Raw genomic sequence first — 19,950 nt, forward strand, 5'->3', positions numbered from 1 at the left:
GGTCAGGGGGTGTCTACTGTGCCCCTTTTTACCCATTCGCAACTTTGTTTGTACTCCATCTTGTGTCTCAATTCAACTGAAACACAAAATGGCGGACTCCCGTAGCGCTTACCGGTACGCGTACCGGGGCGCGCACCGGTGAGCGCTCACCAAAAAAAATGTGCTAAACGAAATTACATAAAAACCACTGGACAGACTTTCACCAAATATAGCATAGACCCTACTACATACCAGTCCCTACCATTATCCCACATTTGATGGTATTCCATTGAGCCATTTGGGCTGTAGCCCTGTCTAAATATCCTGAGGTAAATTACATGACAAAAACACATATGAAAGTGTTGGCATTTACAACCAATTAAAATATTACTTACATTTTGTACTTTTATGTGCTGACATTTGATTGGTTAAGTACATGAATATATAGGAAAAATGACAGGGAAACAGCCATTTTGACTAATACTACCTGAGGTACATTTTGATTGAATTTTGACAGAAAACTTCAACTACTTTGAAAAAGGTAAGTTGTTAATTTGAAAGGGGAACTATGTAGTGCACTTTAAGTTAACTTGGGAAAACGTTTTCTGATAGTTATATACTATCCCTGTGTAATAGTTATAGATTGAGTTAGGCTTCTCTGGTATAATTATGAATTTACTTAGACTTCATCATATGCACTTTTTAATGGTTCTACTTCCTGCCTGAAACCATACACTGCCCAAACATTACTTCACTGTTAAAAACTCAGAAGTACCTGTCTGAACTTAAACCCAACAGTACCCTAACTCTACTAATCTAGTTAATTTTTATGCAATTTTCAGAAAGAAAATGGAAGGAGAAAAACAAGCAAATGTTACTTCTATCGAAGTAAAGGTGAAAAATCCAGAAGAGCAAAAAGATAAAGTTGATTTCATGGATGACTCTTTGGACCAACAGTTAATAGAATGTTTGGAACAAATGGAATCATGTACTTATAATTGTGAGGAAATACCGGACAATATTATGTTACAAGTTTTATTAAATTATGAAAAAGAATCAGAAGAATACATTTATATTTAAACATTTTAAATTGTTTGAGACAATATTCATTTTTATATGTAATTCATGAAGTATTACCAACATAATTATATTATAAAATTAGACTTATAGAATAATGTGCAACTTTTTTGTGTTACATAGTAAGTTTACTCATAGTTACTACCTTTCTCCCACTATATTATCTCCTATGTGTATTTCACATCTCTTTTTCATAATAAGGGAGCAGGATAGACTACCCATGATCCCCTAGCACTTCTCAGGGAGTGCTTAAAGGATCTGTTTCTGCTTTCCTGACAGACTATGTTATGGATTCCATATTACACAATAACTTCTGTAACAACATGCAAGATATCTACAGAGGAGACGGTGTACATTAAATTTAAGTCTCTGCATTGGTACCTACATGTAGGTACTTCAATAAAAAAAAACAAAAAGAACATTTCTTTAAAACAGCTACTTTTTTTTTAAACTGTCATTCTTTTTTCCCATGGTACGCTCCCCGGTCCGCTCCCCAGTGCGTGTACCGGGGCGCTCCCCCCGCGAAAATTGAAAAAAATATATTTTTCTTTTTTTGGCCCCGCGGGGCCCTTTTATCTCCCCCACATCAAACCTAGGGGGTCAGGGGGGGTCTACTCTGCCCCCTTATGATCAATTCCCCCTTTGTTTTTGCCACCTCTTGTTTCTCGATCCTACCGAGACACAAGATGGCAGCCGCTCCGGACTGTTTGGAATGTTTACAGACACCCGAGAGCCAATCAGCTTTCCGTGCGCAAGTCGAGTGTCGCGCCCGGTACGCGTACCGGGGCGCTGCCATAGATATATATATTTTTTTAACCTAAATTACTCAAAATCCACTGGAGCACATATCTTGAGACATAGCAAAGGCACATCGGGCTACCAGTCCCTACAATTTTGCCAAGTTTGGTGGAAATCCATTCAGCCGTTCAGGCTAAAAGTGAGTTCGACCGCCCTATGGAAATTAACATGGGGAAAACACGTTTTGGGACCCCCCTTTCATCTCGGCCCCCGCTTGACGAATCCCCCCCAAACTTTCAAGGAAGGACCTGAACTCCGCAAGGCAAATTCGAGGAAATTTTCAGACAGATTCGTCAACGTGCGCCAAAGTTATTCCAAATAGAATTTTGAGATTTTGCATTGAAAAAAATCCTAACTATAACTACCTACTGGTGACCGCCAGTAGGTAATATATATATTCACTAAAAAACCATAGGTTTCACACATTTTATAGTTAGCTGGACATTTCACTCATATAAAACCATTGAAATTCCCCCGTTATAGTTAGTTCAGCTAACTATAACTCGTGCGCCCGCAATGCACTGCTGATGATGTCACATATTACATCACTCATGACATGGTCAGTGACATCACTCACCCATGACATCTCAAATGAAATAACTGATGACATCACTGATGACATCATCCAGTGAACTTGTGTCTTTCTGAAAAATAAATATTTTTTATATATGTATATCTAAAGGTCAATGGAAGAATAAATGGGTAAATTAGTGTCTAAATGGATGTTTTTTTTGTAAAATTAATTGTATAACTTTCTTATTAAGTGTATCTTAGTGAATACATGTATTAGCGAGTAATGTTTAAATATTTAAATATCTGTATCAGTGTCTCACTTTGTCTATAAGTGACTGCATGGGTTAGTAAGTAGCTACATGAGTGTATGGGTTAATAGTTGTTTTTTTGAGTATCAGTATGAGTGTCTGTATGGTTCGGTGGAGGGTATTACTTAGTGCATAGATGCATCAATGAATGACTCACTGTTTGTGTGTGTTTTGAAGACAGCATGTGTGAGGACTATATGGGTGGATGAGTGTGTGTATGGGTGTGTTAGTAAGTGAATAACTGTCTCAATAGTGTCTTTCTGAGTAACTACATAGGTTTTAATCTACTATATGTGAGTATTGATGTCTATAAGTGATTATATGTGAGAGTGAGAGATTGGAAGAGTTCCTGTATAAATAAGTATATGTTTCTATAAGTGATTGTTTAAGAGAGTAAGAAAGTTGTTTAGAGAGAAAGATTGTTTAAGAGAGTAAGTAAGTATGTGTACGTTTCTGTAAGTGTAGTGGTGTGTGTATAGCTGTATATGCAAATAAATTGATTTTTGATAGTTTATTTGCATGTGTGAGTAACTCTATGGATGAGTGTTGGTGTGTAACAGGATGCAGAGGTGTATGAGTGCATATGATGAGTGAGTACATGTGTGAGTGACTATATAGAACTGTTGGTGAATGAGTGGATGTGTATGTAGATGTTGGAATTGGTATCCCCATTTTTTGAAAATTTTTGTTTCTATTTTTGAATGTGTGTATCAAAGGTTATATTAGGGTGAGAGGAGGTCTGCCACTCTTTCACAGGATGATGTTAATAGTGATGTCATCAGTGATGCCATTTGAGATGTCTTCAGTGATGTCATGAGTGAGTGATGTCACTGACCATGTCATGAGTAATATTATATGTGACGTCATCAGCAGTGCATTGTGTTATAGTTAGCTGAACTAACTATAACGAGGGAATTTCAATGGTTTTGTATGAGTGAAATGTCCAGCTAACTATAACATGTGTGAAACCTATGGATTTTTAGTGAATTTTTAAGGTTTTTTTAAAGGCTAATTCCTAACTATATAAGTGGCTGAAACCTATGTTTTTTTCAGTGAATTTTTAAGGTTTTTTAAATGCTAATTCCTAACTATAACGTGGCTGAAACCTATGGTTTTTTCAGTGAATTTCAAAGGTTTTGTAAATGATAATTTTTAAATGTATTAATTGCTATATTTTTATTCTGATTTACTATATTATTTTAAATTACTTATTTTTAGATATTTTATTTTTTAAATTACATCATGTATTTTTTATATAATTTAAAAAATATATTTTTTTAGAAGATTGAAATTGTAATATATATATATTTTATTTATCAGGCAATGATATCCTATGGAAGGAAATTCAAGTTACTGGTAAGTACAGTTAAATTTACTTTTCAGGAATAATAGTGAGCTGAAAAATGCGGCATTGAGGTCTCTCCTGATAACAGGTGAGTAAATCGGAATTTGCAGTTTGGCTGATTTTAGAGGAATTGTTTTAAGATCCAAAACTCCACACTTGGAAAAAATTCCAAGTGAAACTAGTCAATGTTAGCCTATGGAAGGAAATTCAAGTTACTGTAAGTATGGTTAGAATTACTTTTCAGGATCAGTGGTGCGCTCAAAGATGCAGCACTGACGTTTCTTGTGATAACAGGTGAGTAAATTGGAATTCTTAGTGCGGCAGAATTTACAGGAATATTTTGCTCAATAGTGAAGGAAGGGGGCGGGGCCTGAGGTAACATGTGTGCAAACACGCCCTGTGGCGCGTTTTAGATTGGAGAATTAATTCCTCTTCAATCCTGAGGTCCCCTGTGAGCCAACTAGCCCACTAGGTACCTCCAGTATGCGCCAGGCAGCTGTGTTGCAGAGAGGTGTTCAAAGGGCATGCCCCCTTTTCACAACACTGAAACACAGCTACGTGGCGCTTACTGGAGATACCTGTTGGACTAGTTGCCCCCTAGGGGACCTCTGAATTGAACAGGAATTAATTCCCCAACAAAGGGGCCGATTAGGATGGAGGATTTTCCGCCTCCTCCGGGCCGGCGGAAGCCACCTCCGGCCCGGAGGAGGCGGAAAATCCTCTGCGGAGTCACCAAAGACCCACCGCCAAATTAGGATGGCTGGTGGGTCTGGAATTCCGTCCGCCGCTATAACATGGCAGGCGGTGTCTATGAGACACCGTCCGCCATATTATGATGTTCGTGTAAAACTGCTTTTCCACGGCGGCTTTTCCGCCATGGAAAAGCATACGGACATTCACTTTGGGGGCCCGTTGCGGGCCCCCTGGGTGAATGGGGGGTGGGGGGTGCACATGGGGGGTACCTATGGTACCCCCCTGCATTTGAGTGCACAAAGCGGCAGGCACCGTGCGGTCCCTGCCGCTTTGTGCATGTAAATGTAACACATGCTTTTTTAACATTGCGGCGGGTGCAGCTTGAAGCTGCACCCGCCGCAATGTTAAATATAGAGGATGTGACCGCCACCCTGGCGGTCACATCCTAATCAGGACGGAGGGAACGCCGCAGCCCCTGCGGACGGTACCTCCTCCTCAAGGGTGGCGGACGGACGCAAGTCCGTCCGCCATCCTAATCGGCCCCTTAAAACGCGCCTCAGGGCATGTTTGCACTCACATCACCTCAAGCCCCACCCACTACCTTTACCACTGTGCAAACGCGCCCTGTAGAGTGTTCTAAGATGAGGGATTAAGCCCCCTTGCATACTGGGGGTCCCTGGGGGCCAACTAGCCCACCAGGAACCTCCAGTATGCACCAGGAGGCTGCGTTGCAGAGAGGTGTAATGAGGCCATTGCCCTTTTTACACCTCTCTACAAAGCAGCCCCGGGCATGTTTGCAGAGGGGGAACTAATTCTAATGACATACTGAGGGTCCCTGGGGGCCAACTAGCCCACCAGGAATCTCCAGTATGCGCCAGGGGGCTGTGTTGCAGAGAGGTGTAATGAGGCCACACCCCTTTTTACACCTCTATGCAATGCAGCCCCCTAGCACGTTTGAAGAGGGGGAACTAATTCCCCTTGCATAATGGGGGGTCCATGGGGGCCAGCTAGCCCACCTGGAACCTCCAGCATGCGCCAGGGGGCTGCGTTGCAGAGAGGTGTAATGAGGCCACGCCCCTTTTTACACCTCTCTGCAATGCTGCCCGCTGGCACTTTTCCAGAGGGGAAATAATTCCCCTTGCATATTGGGGGTCCCTTTGGTCCAACTAGCCCACCAGGAGCCTCCAGTATGCGCCAGGGGGCTGCGTTTCAGATAGGTGTAAAATAATTACTTTGCCCCGGGGGTGGCGGTCCCCGGGTCAGTGTGGGGGGTCCCCACACTTCTTTTTCACTATGCTCCCGGGATTCAGTCTCCCGGGGGGTAATTTGAAAAAAAGCAGACTGATTTTTTGGAAAAAAAATAATAATTTGGGCCTTGGGGGTCCTTGTGGGACCCGCTGAGCAGGCCTAGGGGGTCAGAGGGTCTCTACCCTGCCCCCTTTTTGCGTTCAACATGTTTATGTTTCTGCTTTCTTGTGCCTCAGTCAACCGAGCACAAGATGGTTGCCAACACTTCCTGGTTTAGAGTGTTGACAGCCAATGAGCATGCAGCTCGTACTCAGAAAGGTACGCATACGTACGCGTACCCCGCAATTTAAAAAAAATATAAAAACATGTTGGCCTTGGGGGTCCTTGTGGGACCCCCTGAGCAGGCTTAGAAACACCCTGACCCCTTTTTGCGTTCTACACGCTTGTTTTTCTACTTTATTTTTGCCAAATTTGGTGCAATTCCGTTCAGCCGTTCGGGCTGTAGCCCTGGCTGGAGTTCCTATGGAAAATTGCATGGGGAAATCACGTTTTGGGACCCCCCCTTTTTTCTCGGCCCACGTTTTACAAATCACCCCCAAACTTTCAGGGAAAGAGCAGAGCGGAGCAGGCCATTTTCTTGGAGAAATATATATATCCATCGAAACCAGAAACCCCATTGAAGAAGGCCACACTGGAAATTCACAAAACACAGGGTTTATTCACAGCATGCTGGTGCCAGAAGTGCCAGGACACCGCTAGTTCATAAAAGTTTGCCAGACGCGTTTCGGGAGTAACCCAATCCCTTCTTCTGTGGCGTGATGTGCAAGGAGAGGAATCGCTGCAGTTCGAAATAAATGCAAAACACCTGCCCTCAAGGGGGCGTGGCCGTACACTCTGCCTCCTGGGTGTTGTAGTGCGACAATTCTCATTCCCAAGTGGGTGCGCGATTCCTTAAAAATAATTGAAAATTACATCCGATGTGGGTAGAGGTGAAGACCATCCGCATGCCACTTTGCTTTCTTGCTTTAAAACGGGTTGGAGTGAGCACACACTGGAATAGTGCTCACTCTATTCCATTCTTGCTGTCAGAACACCGATTGGAGCCGACACAGACTCGTGTTTGAATGAGGGGCCTTCTTTACTACCGGGAGCGGCTGCTATAAATCCATTGAAACCAGAAACCCCATTGAAGAAGGCCACACTGGAAATTCATAAAACACAGGGTTTATTCACAGCATGCTGGTGGCAGACGTGCCAGGATACCGCTAGTTCATAAAATCGGGAGTAACCCAATCCCATCTTCTGTGGCGTGATGTGCAAGGAGAAGAATCGCTGCAGTTTGAAATAAATGCAAAACACCTACCCTCAAGGGGGCGTGGCCGTACACTTGGCCTCCTGGGTGTTGTAGTTCTATTTGGAATAACTTTGGCGCCGGTTGACGAATCTTCGCGAAATTTAAAAACTGGTGGTGGGGGGGGGGGGGGGGGGAGTCCAGTCTGCTCCTATCCTGAAAGTCTCGGGGTGATTCTTCAAGCGGGCCGAGAAAAAAGGGGTGTCCCAAAACATGTTTTCCCCATGCAATTTTTCATAGGAACCTTTAATTGCAGCTACAGCCCAAACTGCTGAACGGAATTACACCTTGGTTCAGAGTCATCCCGTTTTGTTAAATGGTGTAAAACTGTTCAGTAGTTTTTTAGATATTAAAGGAAAAAATACATATATATTTGGGCGGAGCCTAACCACACATCTCATTGTGAGATCTGATTGGCTGTCAGCACGTCATCCAAGAAGTGTTGGCAGCCATCTTGGGACCAATATACATGGTAGCACCTCATTAAATAGCATTCAATCATCAATCAATCATAGACATTTATAGAGCGCTCTACTTACCCAGAGGGTCTCAAGGCGCTAGGGGGGGGGGGGTGCTGCTACTGCTCGAACAGCCAGGTCTTGAGCTTCTTCAACGGCGAGGTAGTCTTGGGTCAGTCGCAGGTCGGTCGGGAGGGAGTTCCAGGTCTTGGCGGCGAGGTGGGAGAAGGACCTTTCTCCTGTCGTCGCTCTTCGGATGCGGGGGATGGTGGCGAGGGCGTGGCTGGCTAATCGGAGGTGTCGTTTGGGAGCGTAGAAGTTGATACGATTGTTGAGGTAGCTCGGGCCTTGATCGTGAAGGGCTTTGTGTGTGTGGGTGAGGAGACGGAAGGTGATTCTCTTGTTGACCGGGAGCCAGTGCAGGTCTCTCAGGTGTCGGGAAATGTGGCTGTGGCGTGGGACGTCGAGGATGAGTCTAGCTGAGGCGTTCTGGATTCGTTGAAGTCTCTTCTGGAGCTTGGCGGTGGTACCGGCGTAGAGGGTGTTGCCGTAGTCCAGTCGGCTTGTGACGAGGGCCTGGGTGACCGACTTCCTGGTCTCGGTGGGGATCCACCGGAAGATCTTCCGTAGCATGCGTAGGATGTTGAAGCCTGACGAGGAGACGGCGTTGACTTGCCTGGTCATGGAGAGGGAGGAGTCCAGGATGAAGCCCAGGTTGCGTGCGTGGTCTATCGGTTTGGGTGCGGTGCCCAGGGCGGGGGGCCACCAGGAGTCGTCCCAGGCGGAGGGCGAGGATCCCAGGATGAGGAGTTCCGTCTTGTCCGAGTTCAGCTTTAGGCGGCTGGTCGACATCCACTCGGCTACCTCTTTCATCCCTTTGTGAAGGTTGGTTCTGGCGGCGGCGGGGTCGTTGGTCAGGGAGAGGATCAGGTGGGTGTCGTCGGCGTAGGAGATGATGTTCAGGTTGTGTTGACGTGCGATGGCCGCGAGGGGGCTCATGTAGACGTTGAAGAGGGTTGGGCTCAGCGAGGATCCGTGGGGTACGCCGCAGATGACTTCGGTGGCCTCTGACTTGTACGGTGGTAGACGGACTCTCTGTGTTCTTCCGTCGAGGAAGGAGATGATCCATTCCAGTGCCTTCTCCTGGATTCCGATGTTGCTGAGGCGCTGCACTAGGGTGCGGTGGCAGACGGTGTTGAAGGCCGCGGAGAGGTCTAGGAGGATGAGGGCCGCTGTTTCTCCGTTGTCCATCAGGGCTCGAATGTCATCGGTGGCAGCGATGAGGGCGGTCTCGGTGCTGTGGTTGGCCCGGAAGCCAGACTGCGAGGGGTCGAGGGATTCATTTGTCTCAAGGAAGGCGGCCAGCTGCTTGTTGAGGATCTTCTCGATGACTTTGGCCGGAAACAGGAGCAGCGAGATGGGGCGGTAATTCTTGAGTTCGGTGGGGTCCGCTGTTGGTTTCTTGAGTAGAGCGCTGAGTTCGGCGTGCTTCCATCTCTCGGGGAAGGTGGCGGTGGTGAAGGAGGTGTTGATGATGTCCCGTAGGTGGGGTGCGATGACAGCGTCGGCCTTGTTGAAGATGTGGTGAGGGCAGGGGTCAGTCGGAGATCCGGAGTGGATGGAGTTCATCATGCGGACGGTGTCTTCGGTGCTGATCGGGGTCCAGGTGCGGAGGGTGGTGGTGGGGGGCGTTGGTTCGGTCATGTCGGTCGTGGCGCTCGTCGGTTGGGTGCTGAAGCTGTTGTGTATGTCCGCGATCTTGTTGTGGAAGTAGGAGGCGAGGGAGTTGCAGAGTTCTTGCGATGGGGTGATGTCGTTGTTTCCGGCGTTGGGGTTGGGGAGCTCTTTCACGATGTTGAAGAGTTCCTTGCTGTTGTGTGCGTTGTTGTCCAGGCGGTCCTTGAATGCAGTTTTCTTGGTGGCGCGGATCAGTTGGTGGTGCTTCCGGGTGGCGAGCTTGAGGGTGGTCATGTTGTCCGGTGTTGGCTCCCTTCTCCAGGCTTTCTCGAGGGCTCGACAGTTCTTCTTGGAGCTCTTGAGTTCGTCGGTGAACCATGGGGCCTTCTTGCTGCCGGGTCTGCTGGGCGGGGTCCTCAGTGGGGCGAGTTCGTCCGCGCAGTTGCTGATCCACTTCGTGAGGTTGTCGGCGGCCTGGCTGGGGTTCGCTGAGCTAGCGGGAGGGTTCTGGCTCAGGGAAGCGGCGAGCTGGTCGGCTGTGATCTTGCTCCAGCTTCTGCGGGCAGCCTGTTGCTGGTGGTGGTGGATCGTCGTTCTTTTGAAGGTGAAGTGGACGCAGCTGTGGTCCGTCCAGTGGAGTCCAGTGGCGTGGGTGAAGGCGATGTCTTTGCTGGATGAGAAGACGGCGTCGAGTGTGTGTCCGGCGAGGTGGGTGGGGGTGGTCACCAGCTGCTTGAGTCCCAGGTTGGCGAGGTTGTCGAGCAGGGTGGTGGTGTTGTGGTCGTTGTTGTTCTCCAGATGGAAGTTGAGGTCCCCCAGGAGGATGTAGTCAGCGGAGGGGAGGGCATGCGGGCTGACAAAGTCGGCGATGTCCTCGCTGAATTGTGTGAGTGGTCCCGGGGGTCGGTAGATCATGGTGCCTCTGAGGGTGGTCTTTGGGTCGGTGTGGATCTGGAAGTGTAGGTGTTCGGCGGTCGTCAGGATGTTGTCGGTGTTGGTCGTGATGCGGATGGTGTCCCTGTGGATGATGGCGATGCCTCCTCCCATCTGGTTGGCGGTGCGGTCCCTCCGGGTGATCTTGTAGCCCTCTGGGATAGCGATGGCGATGTTGGGCACTGAAGAAGCGTTCATCCAGGTCTCCGTGAGGAAGGCAACGTCAGGGGCTGTGGTGTCGAGGAGGTTCCAGAGTTCGATGGCGTGTCTGTGGACGGAGCGGGTGTTGAGCAGGATGCGCTTGAGGTGGGTGTTGCTGTTGGTTGGCTTGGCGGGTGCTGGTGCGAGGCAGGTCCGGATGCAGGTGAACTTGCAGGCGGTGCAGCAGAAGGGTCCATGGGTGCGTCTCGGGGTGGCTCAGTAGCATCCTGAGATTCGGCCGTCGTTGAGGGCGTTGAGGGTGGCGGCGTCGTACGTCCGGCGGATGGGCTGGGATCTGCGGGGGCCAGGGGTTCGGGCGCTGGGCGCGGTCCAGGCGTGGACGGGCGTAGAAGGGCTTACCTTTGCCGCGCCTTCGGCGCACAATCGGCGCGCCCGCTGCGCGTGACCGCTGCGCGTTTGCACGGTCGCCATATATGGCGAAGTGCGAGGGAGGGCGGAGTAGCTGGGAGGCGAGAGCGGGGCGGGTACAGAAGGAAAAAAGGGGCGGGGTTAGCGGCGGTGGCGGGAAGCGGGGAGGGAAGAGACGGGGGCGACGAAACCGGCAAACAGGCACAAAATGACAACAAGAGTACAGTAAAAGACAGAAATTACAATGCAAACGGGGGTACAGGCAATAAAGCGGGGCACAGGAGCCTGTAGGTCAGGCGAGCACAGACCACGCCGCTCGATGGCAGGGGGCGTGGTCACGCGGCGGCAGCCGGGGCAGCGGGGCAGGCAGGCTGGGGGCACACGCAGCAGCTGGTGGCCGTGCGGCGCAGGGGGTGTCCTAGAACTAGGTCACACTCACCTGCGTCGCACGGTCGCCATATATGGCCAAGTGCGAGGGAGGACAATTAATAGAAGGTTTTAAGACTTTAGTTACATTATAAATCATTTGTTGATGGTACCATACTCATTTTTGGAATTGTGATGTTTTCTAAGGTGATTTTACCATGTAAAAAGCCTTCTGCGGGGATATCATGAATCATGTTTGAGAGAAAACTATTTTCTCAAGTTTTTTCTCACAGAGGTTTGGAAGGTGATCTATAAGCTAAACTGAGAGCATATTTTCTGTAATTTCACATTATCTTTCTCAGTCATATGAGAATGAAGTCTCACATTCTCGGTAAAACATGAGCATCCAATAAGGGCATAGACTGTCAGTTGATTCCTTTGTGTTCTACTGCAGCTTCCCAGAGTGTTCTGAAGAACAACTAGAGCGCTAACAGTCCCACTTATGACAAACGTATGGCACACCTGAAGCCATCTTGATTGGAATAAAGTGGTAACTCCTAAAACATTTATTTTAAAAAAGAACAAAATGAGGGGGTTCATTTTGCCATATAAAGTATGATTAGTGCTGCAGAAAGAAAAATTAGGGCACATTTTGAGTGACTTCTCAAGTCCTCTTCTATTTCATTAAAAGATTCTGTCATGTAGACTGAAACATGCACATTCAATACCAGCAGCAGACTTCCCTGGTGAGCAGTAGCTTTACTACAGTGATCTAATAAGCAACTAGAGTGCTAACAGTCTGAATTTATGGCAAATGTGTGACGCATCTGATTGCCTTCTTGATGGAGTCAATGTAAAAAACTGAAAGTATTTCCTTGGAGAGACGGTAGTAAATGAGGAAATTAGGAAACTTCTTAACAAATAAGTTGTCCGCCAGAGACAAAAGAGCCCAAATGTAACACAAATATCACCCAGATATAGCCCAAGTATACCCCAATGACCCAGAGTGTACTAAAAAACAGCTAGAGCGCTAACAGTCTTACTTATGACAAAAGTATGGCACACCTGTAGCCATCTTGACTGGAATAAAGTGGTAACACTTAAAACATTTAATTTGCAAAAGAACAAAATGAGGGGATTCATTTTGCCATAGAAATATGATTAGTGCTGCAGAAAGAAAAATTAGGACACACTTTGACTTCTCAAATCCTCTTCTATTTCATTAAAAAATCTGAAATGCAGACTGAAACATGCACTTTGAATACCAGCAGCAGACTTCCCTGGTGAGCAGTAACTTTACTACAGTGATCTAATGAGCAACTAGAGTGCTAGCATTCAGGATTTAAGGCAAATGTGTGACACATCTGAATGTCTTCTTGATGGAACCAAAGTAAACACGCATTGAAAATCCAATAGGTCTCGCCCTCGTTTAAGTTAAAGCAATTCTGTTTGTAATTAGGTGGCTTTTTAGCTTTGCTTTTATTAGTGTTTTTAAAACTTACATGTACATAACATGCATATGTATGCATCTATGTATATGTATATATGCATTTACATTTGTATTTATAGATATACAGATTATGTATATGTTTATATATATATCTATACACATACATATATAAATGCATATGCATATATATGTATATATATGTGCATATGTGTGAGTGTAGAGAGAGGTAGAGGTGTGGAGGTAGAGGTGTAGAGGTAGAGGTGCAGAGGTAGAGGTGCAGAGGTAGAGGTAGAGGTAGAGACAGAGACATAGAGAGTAGAGGATGAGTAATAGAGAGTAGAGAGTAGAGAGTGAGTAGTAAAGAGTAGTAGAGAGAGTAGTAGAGCGTGAGTAGTAGAGAGTAGTAGAGTGAGTAGTAGAGAGTGAGTAGTAGAGAGTGAATAGTGGAAAGTAGTAGAGACTGAGTAGTAGAGAGAGAGTAGTAGAGAGTGATTAGTAGAGAGTAGTAGAGAGTGAGTAGAAGAGAGTGAGTAGTAGAGAGTAGTAGTGAGTAGTAGAGAGTAGTAGAGTAGTAGAGAGTGAGTAATATAGAGTAGTTGAGAGCGAGTAGTAGAGAGTGAGTAGTAGAGAGAGTAGTAGAGAGTAGTAGAGAGTGAGTAGTAAAGAGTAGTCAGTCAGTGTCAGCCAGTGTCAGTCAGTCAGTGTCAGTCAATCAGTGTCAGTCAGTGTCAGTCAATCAGTGTCAGTCAATGTCAGTCAGTCAGTGTCAGTCAATCAGTGTCAGTCAGTCAGTCAGTCAGTGTCAGTCAATCAGTGTCAGTCAGTCAGTGTCAGTCAATCAGTGTCAGTCAATCAGTGTCAGTCAGTGTCAATCAATCAGTGTCAGTCAGTGTCAGTCATTGTCAGTCAATCAGTGTCAGTCAGTCAAAGTCAGCTAGAGCAGCTCTGCTGACCTGGTTCTCTGGCTCTAAAGCAGCTCTGCTGACCTGGTTCTCTGGCTCTACAGCAGCTCTGCTGACCTGCTTCTCTGGCTCTAAAGCAGCTCTGCTGACCCTGTTCTATGGCTCTAAAGCAGGTCTGATGACCTGGTTCTCTGGCTCTTGAGCAGCTCTGCTGACCTGGTTCTTATGCTCTAAGCAGCTCTGCGGACCTGGTTCTCTGGCTCTAAAGCAGCTCTGCTGACCTGGTTCTATGGCTCTAAAGTGGCTCTGCTGACCTGGTTCTCTGGCTCTAGAGCAGCTCTGCTGACCTGGTTCTCTGGCTCTAAAGCAGCTCTGCTGACCTGGTTCTCTCCCTCTAAAGAGTTCTGCTGACCTGGTTCTCTGGCGGCTCTAACGCAGTTCTGCTAACCTGGTTCTCTGCCTCTAGAGCAGCCCTGCTGACCTAGTTCTCTCCCTTTAACCCCTTCGCTGCTCATGACGAGCTCAGCTCGTCATGAGGCACAGTGGAGCTGTGCTTATGATGAGCTGACTTTGTCATGAACAATGGAATTCTAGTAGGAGCAGCACAGGAGGGGAAAACTACTAGCAGCCAAGGTGTTAAAGCAGCTCTGCTGATCTGGTTTCTCTGGCTCTACAGCAGCTCTGCTGACCTGGTTCTCAGCCACTAGAATAGCTCTCCTACCTTGGTCTCTGGCTCTAGAGCAGCTCTGCTGACCTGGGTATCTGGTTCTAAAGCAGCTCTGCTGACCTGCTTCAAGGCTCTAGAGCAGCTCTGCTGACCTGGTTCTCTGACTCTACAACGGCTCTGCTGACCTGGTTTTTCAGGCTCTACAGCAGCTCTGTTGACCTGGTTCTCTGCGCTCACGACGCACGCACCTGAATATATTTAAAAATAATATAAGTTTATTATAAGTACAAATATATTATTTTTATGAATATCTTAGATAATCTCTTGCCCTAATATGTATATTAAAGACACATACATTTCATTTTGGAACATCATTTATTTTTGTGGGAGTCTCACACCCAGCGCGCCCCAGCACGTATATGATGTCACACGGGACCAGCCACCACGCAAGCGTCTCGTACCGTAATGCACATGTGTCGTGAATGCACTGGAGCAGGAGTCACGGACTGCTCGCATACCAATCGTGCACATCATGTAATGTGAAATGTATATGATCTAACTGAAAAACATGCAGCCGTCGCACACCGTACGCGGATCCTTCACAACTTTTCTAAAATGGCTGTTAGAATCCGTGCACCCACCGTGATGTGTACGCTTTGAGTGCGCGACTCCGAAAAAAATGTGGGAAATTTTTTTTAAGAAGAAAATATAAATATATTAAAATAAAACATGAAAACAAAAAAAGAATCAATATTTCCGTTTGAATTTTTTTTACAATTTTGTTTTGCAATTTTCAGAAAAATATATAATGTTATTTAATGAATAAAATATTTGTAAATAAGCAGTTAAAAAACTGTAGAAAATCATCACAAAAAATAGGTATAACTACTATTACACTTACAAATTAGCATTTCAAAAACCTTTGAAATTTACTGAAAAAGCCATAGGTTTCAGAGACGTTATAATTTAAAATTAGCATTTAAAAAACCTAAGAAATTCACAGAAAAAAACATAGTTTTCTTCGGTGTTATAGTTAGCTGGCCATTTCACTCATACAAAACCATAGAAATTCCTCCGTTATAGTTAGTTCTGCTAACTATAACTCGCGCGCCCGCAATGCACTGCTGATGATGTCACATATTGCATGACATAGTCAGTGACATCACTGATAACATCGCAAATGACATCACTGATGACAACACTGATGACATCATCCATGTGACAATCTGATACACCTCATCATACACTAGTATAACCTTTCATCACTCACTGTAAAATACCGAGTACCATATTTGAAACCATTGACACACCAATACCAGTGAATACATACCCACTCACTGATTCCTATGTCTACACACACAACTACCCATTCAACAACAGAATCATTTAGACATGCAGTCGCTAATTAATAGAACACTATCAAAATGCACTTATACACATATATAGACACTGACACATCAGCAGTCATCTTAGTCGGTTATGCAGTCATCCTACTTACTCATAAAAAAAATGAATCACACTTACATTTACTCACTTACACAATTATCCAACAACACCTCATTTATTCAAACATATAGTAACTCATAGTTAATATGTTAAAAAATCACCATTACAATTATGCACTCATTCATATACTTAATCTCACAATCACTGACTCTTACATATACTTATTTATATACAATGCCTTTTTTTTTTTTTACTTTGTTAAAGATGTACAACCAAACCATATATTCGCTCACCAACACACAAATAAATACACTCAGTCACCCAAACAACTGTTTCCACATGCACTCTTAAACCTATAACCTAATCAATCAACCATTCACATATCTATGCATAGAGTTACACACACCCCATCCAACCACACACAAACTCAGCATCCCGTACAAATACTCACCCAACTAATCAATAACTAATATACACACTCAAGTAGTTAGAGACCAACTGATGCAGCATGTTATGCAACAACAGAGACAGTGATGCACACATTCACATAGTTTAGTTACTAATCCATGTATTAAGTGAGACACTTTTAATTATTCAATTAAACAGACAGTTAGACAGCTACTAAATCCTCCATCCAGACAGTTAGATATCCACTCAATCTTCAATACAGATTGGTATATATATCATCATCATATATATCCACTAGGTTCCCCACCCGTAACACGCAGCATGAAGAACTATTCCAAGAAAAAGAACTAAGGTTGAACCAAGAACACACTGTAAATAAGGATAATTTGACCATCATCAATTTAACTGACAAAGTACTCACTGTAGAAGAGAACTCTATATTTAAATTGGGCTTATCTTTTTGCCCACAGAGGAACTTTGAATTTGCGCAGACCAGAATTGATATCTTCAAGTTCACTAGAAAATTAAAACTCCACAAATTTTTCAAATTGAAACCGCACATTGAGAACGCTGAGTCTGGTAGTGAATGTGCAACCGAGGTATTGAGATGCCGTGATTTAGGGGGTCTCCGAGCAATGGAAAGCCTCAATCAAGAAATCAACTTGGGCCACGATGGTGAAGTAACCAACACACAAACATTGGCCACCCTAGACATCCAACAAAAAGGTGGGTGCAGTGGATTCAAACCGGCATCTACTTTCATGCCCATTATGGGCACTGACGCTATTGACATCTTCTCGGATGCGGTCTTGAGGGATCTATCCAGACTACGTAAAGTGAAACAATACACATCGTCCAATGATAATTTCACTAAGCAACAGCAAATTGCTCTACAAACTTTGTGCAAGGATTCTGGTCTGATATGTAAACCCTCAGACAAAGGGGGAAACATTGTGCTTCTTACAGCTGCCCAATATGAAAGTGAGGCCACCCGGCTTTTGGGAGACACCAAAACTTATATTACTGTGGGTGACAAAGACTACAATCAAAGCGTGGGTGAGTACCACGATATGATATCCAAGTGGTACAATAAAAACATGCTCAGCACAGATGAATATCTATTTTTGCGCTGTCTCAGTCCTGTGATCCCCACCTTTTATCAAGGTACACAAAGACATACTTAATCCACCGGGAAGGCCCATCGTTGCTTCCAATGGTAGCCTCACAGAAAACCTCTCCATTTACGTGGACTCGTTTCTCTCACCTTTGGTCATGTCATTGCCCTCGTATCTAAGAGATACTAAACATTTTCTGACACTTATGGACAAAATCGTTTGTAAAGATACCTACTGCATGATGGTGCTAGACATCGCCAGTCTATACACTTGTATAGTACATGACGATGGTTTGAGATCGATGGCTAGTTTTCTGGACTGACGCCCTGTACGTTTCTATGAACATAATAAGATGTTGATGGACTTTATGAACTTTAGTCTGAATAATAACATTTTTCTTTTCAGTAAACAACTGTATAAGCAGATTTCCAGAGTCGCCATGGGAGCTTGCTCTGCTCCTAGTTTTGCCAACCTCTTTGTAGGTTGGTGGGAGAAGCAGGCTCCCTGGAGCATCACTAATCATGAGTGGGACAACCGCATTATAGGGTGGCATTGTTATATAGACGATCTTTTTATCATCTTAGAAAGCCCTGTAGAAACTGCTAGTGTTTTTATTGACCTACTCAATAACAATGACATGAATTTAACATTTTCAGGTCATATCAGCAGGACCACAGTAAACTACCTTGATCTCACTGTATACATAGATGACAAAGGAACAGTGCAAACTAAATTATTCAGGAAAGAGACGGCAGGGAACTCCACCCTTTTTGCCACTAGCAGTCATCCTCGCCAATTAGTAGAAAGTATTCCCTATGGAGAACTTTTGAGGCTAAGGCGCAACAATTCCAATGAGGATGATTTTAAGAAGGCAGCGGAGGCTAGTCTTCAAAGATTCAGGATAAGGGGTTACAGTGATGGGGTTCTAGCTGGTGCTTATGATAGAGCGACTAAGATGCAGAGAAAAGTACTGTTAGAACCCAAGAAGACTGCAAAATCCAACAACGGGGTATTCCGCCTTATCACCACCTTTTCACGGAATGCAGGGCAGGTCAAAAAGATACTTAAAAAGAACTGGAACATTTTAATGTCCGATAACATCATCAAAGCGGATTTGCCCAGCAATCCGTTAGTCACCTTTAGAAAGGCCAGATCTCTTAGGGACCATTTGGTCTCAAGTCATTACACTGCTCCTGACAATATCCCTAAACTTCCTGTATTGAATGGTTTCTACCCTTGTGGCCGGTGTAAGGCCTGTAAATATAGTAAGCGGACGCTTACTTTTAAGATACCAGGTCTCTCTACACCAAAAAAGATTACTAAATTCCTGACATGCTCCACAGCATATGTTATTTACTGTCTTACCTGCCCTTGTGGCTTAAATTACATCGGTAGCACCACCAATGCCGTCAAATTGAGAATATTAGAGCACATGCGTGCTATTGCCAAAAAAGATGTCAGCTACCCCGTAGCAAGGCACTTCGAAAAGAAGCATAATAGTAACAGGGATCTGTTATCTTACACTTGTCTCGATAGTGTTCCGGCTAATATCAGGGGAGGTGATCGCCTTCTTAAGCTTAGAAGGCTAGAGTCCAGATTCATAATAGACTTGCAGAGCAAACACCCTAATGGCCTCAATATGCATGAAGAACTTTTGGTTCATTTGGGTTAATTATATGCACTTCTGATAATGATGGACTTTTTATGTTGGTTTAATGCACTGTATTCTTGATTGGTATCTTCCATTGTCTGTATATTATGTTAGGATATCTGGTATTTAAGACATTTTTGACTGTAACTTTAGTACAGATAGCATGTTTTTTCACATCCCACGTAATTTTGAGTACCTCCGAACAGGTGTTTTATTCTTGCCCATCCAGGGCGCTATTTGGGTTGGCATTTATGCAACTTTGAACAAAGGGTGCGCTCATAACACTATAGCATGAGTTATTGCAATTGTAGCACTAAGATGTACCTTGAGTATTTAACAATGGGCCTATGTTGCCACGATCATGATTCGCCATGGTTATTATATTGCATAGTGTTTACATATGTTTGCACCTCATCATCTAGTATATTAGATCTGTTCGGCGGCTTGCCCATACAGGGCGCCATATGTGTGAGGGTGAAAGTTGGACTATCGTTGCCCATCACGGGCTGGATTACGAGCATTGCTCTTATGCATTATTTACTGTGGGACATGTAATTATGTTTGTGTATTGCACATAGATTTACACATGTTTAACTTGAGACCAAGTTGAACTTGTATTTAACACATACCATCTTAAGATGGCGGATCCCTTTTACAACAATTGTATAGGCCTTCTTTGTTCTCTACTCATAATGCGGATGTAAGACATTTTATTTAAATGAGTTGAGTGCCTCCGCTCTTTGCATATCTTGACGAAGCCCTCTGGCGAAACGCGTTGTATGCTGTGAAGTTCCCGAATAAAATCTAAGCGTGGAACTACCCCCTGCGTGTGCTGCTTTCTTTACGGACAGATGGTCCGTGGATGTCTGAAGCTGTGATTAATACAACGGGCACACCCCCGTTTGGCGTGCACCCGCTCACGTGTGCAACCGGCTGGTGTTTGGAGCTAAGGATATATATATATATATATATATATTACCTACTGGCGGTCGCCA

This window comes from Lissotriton vulgaris, chromosome 2_1, assembly GCF_964263255.1.
Source record: "Lissotriton vulgaris chromosome 2_1, aLisVul1.2, whole genome shotgun sequence".
Taxonomy (NCBI): domain Eukaryota; kingdom Metazoa; phylum Chordata; class Amphibia; order Caudata; family Salamandridae; genus Lissotriton; species Lissotriton vulgaris.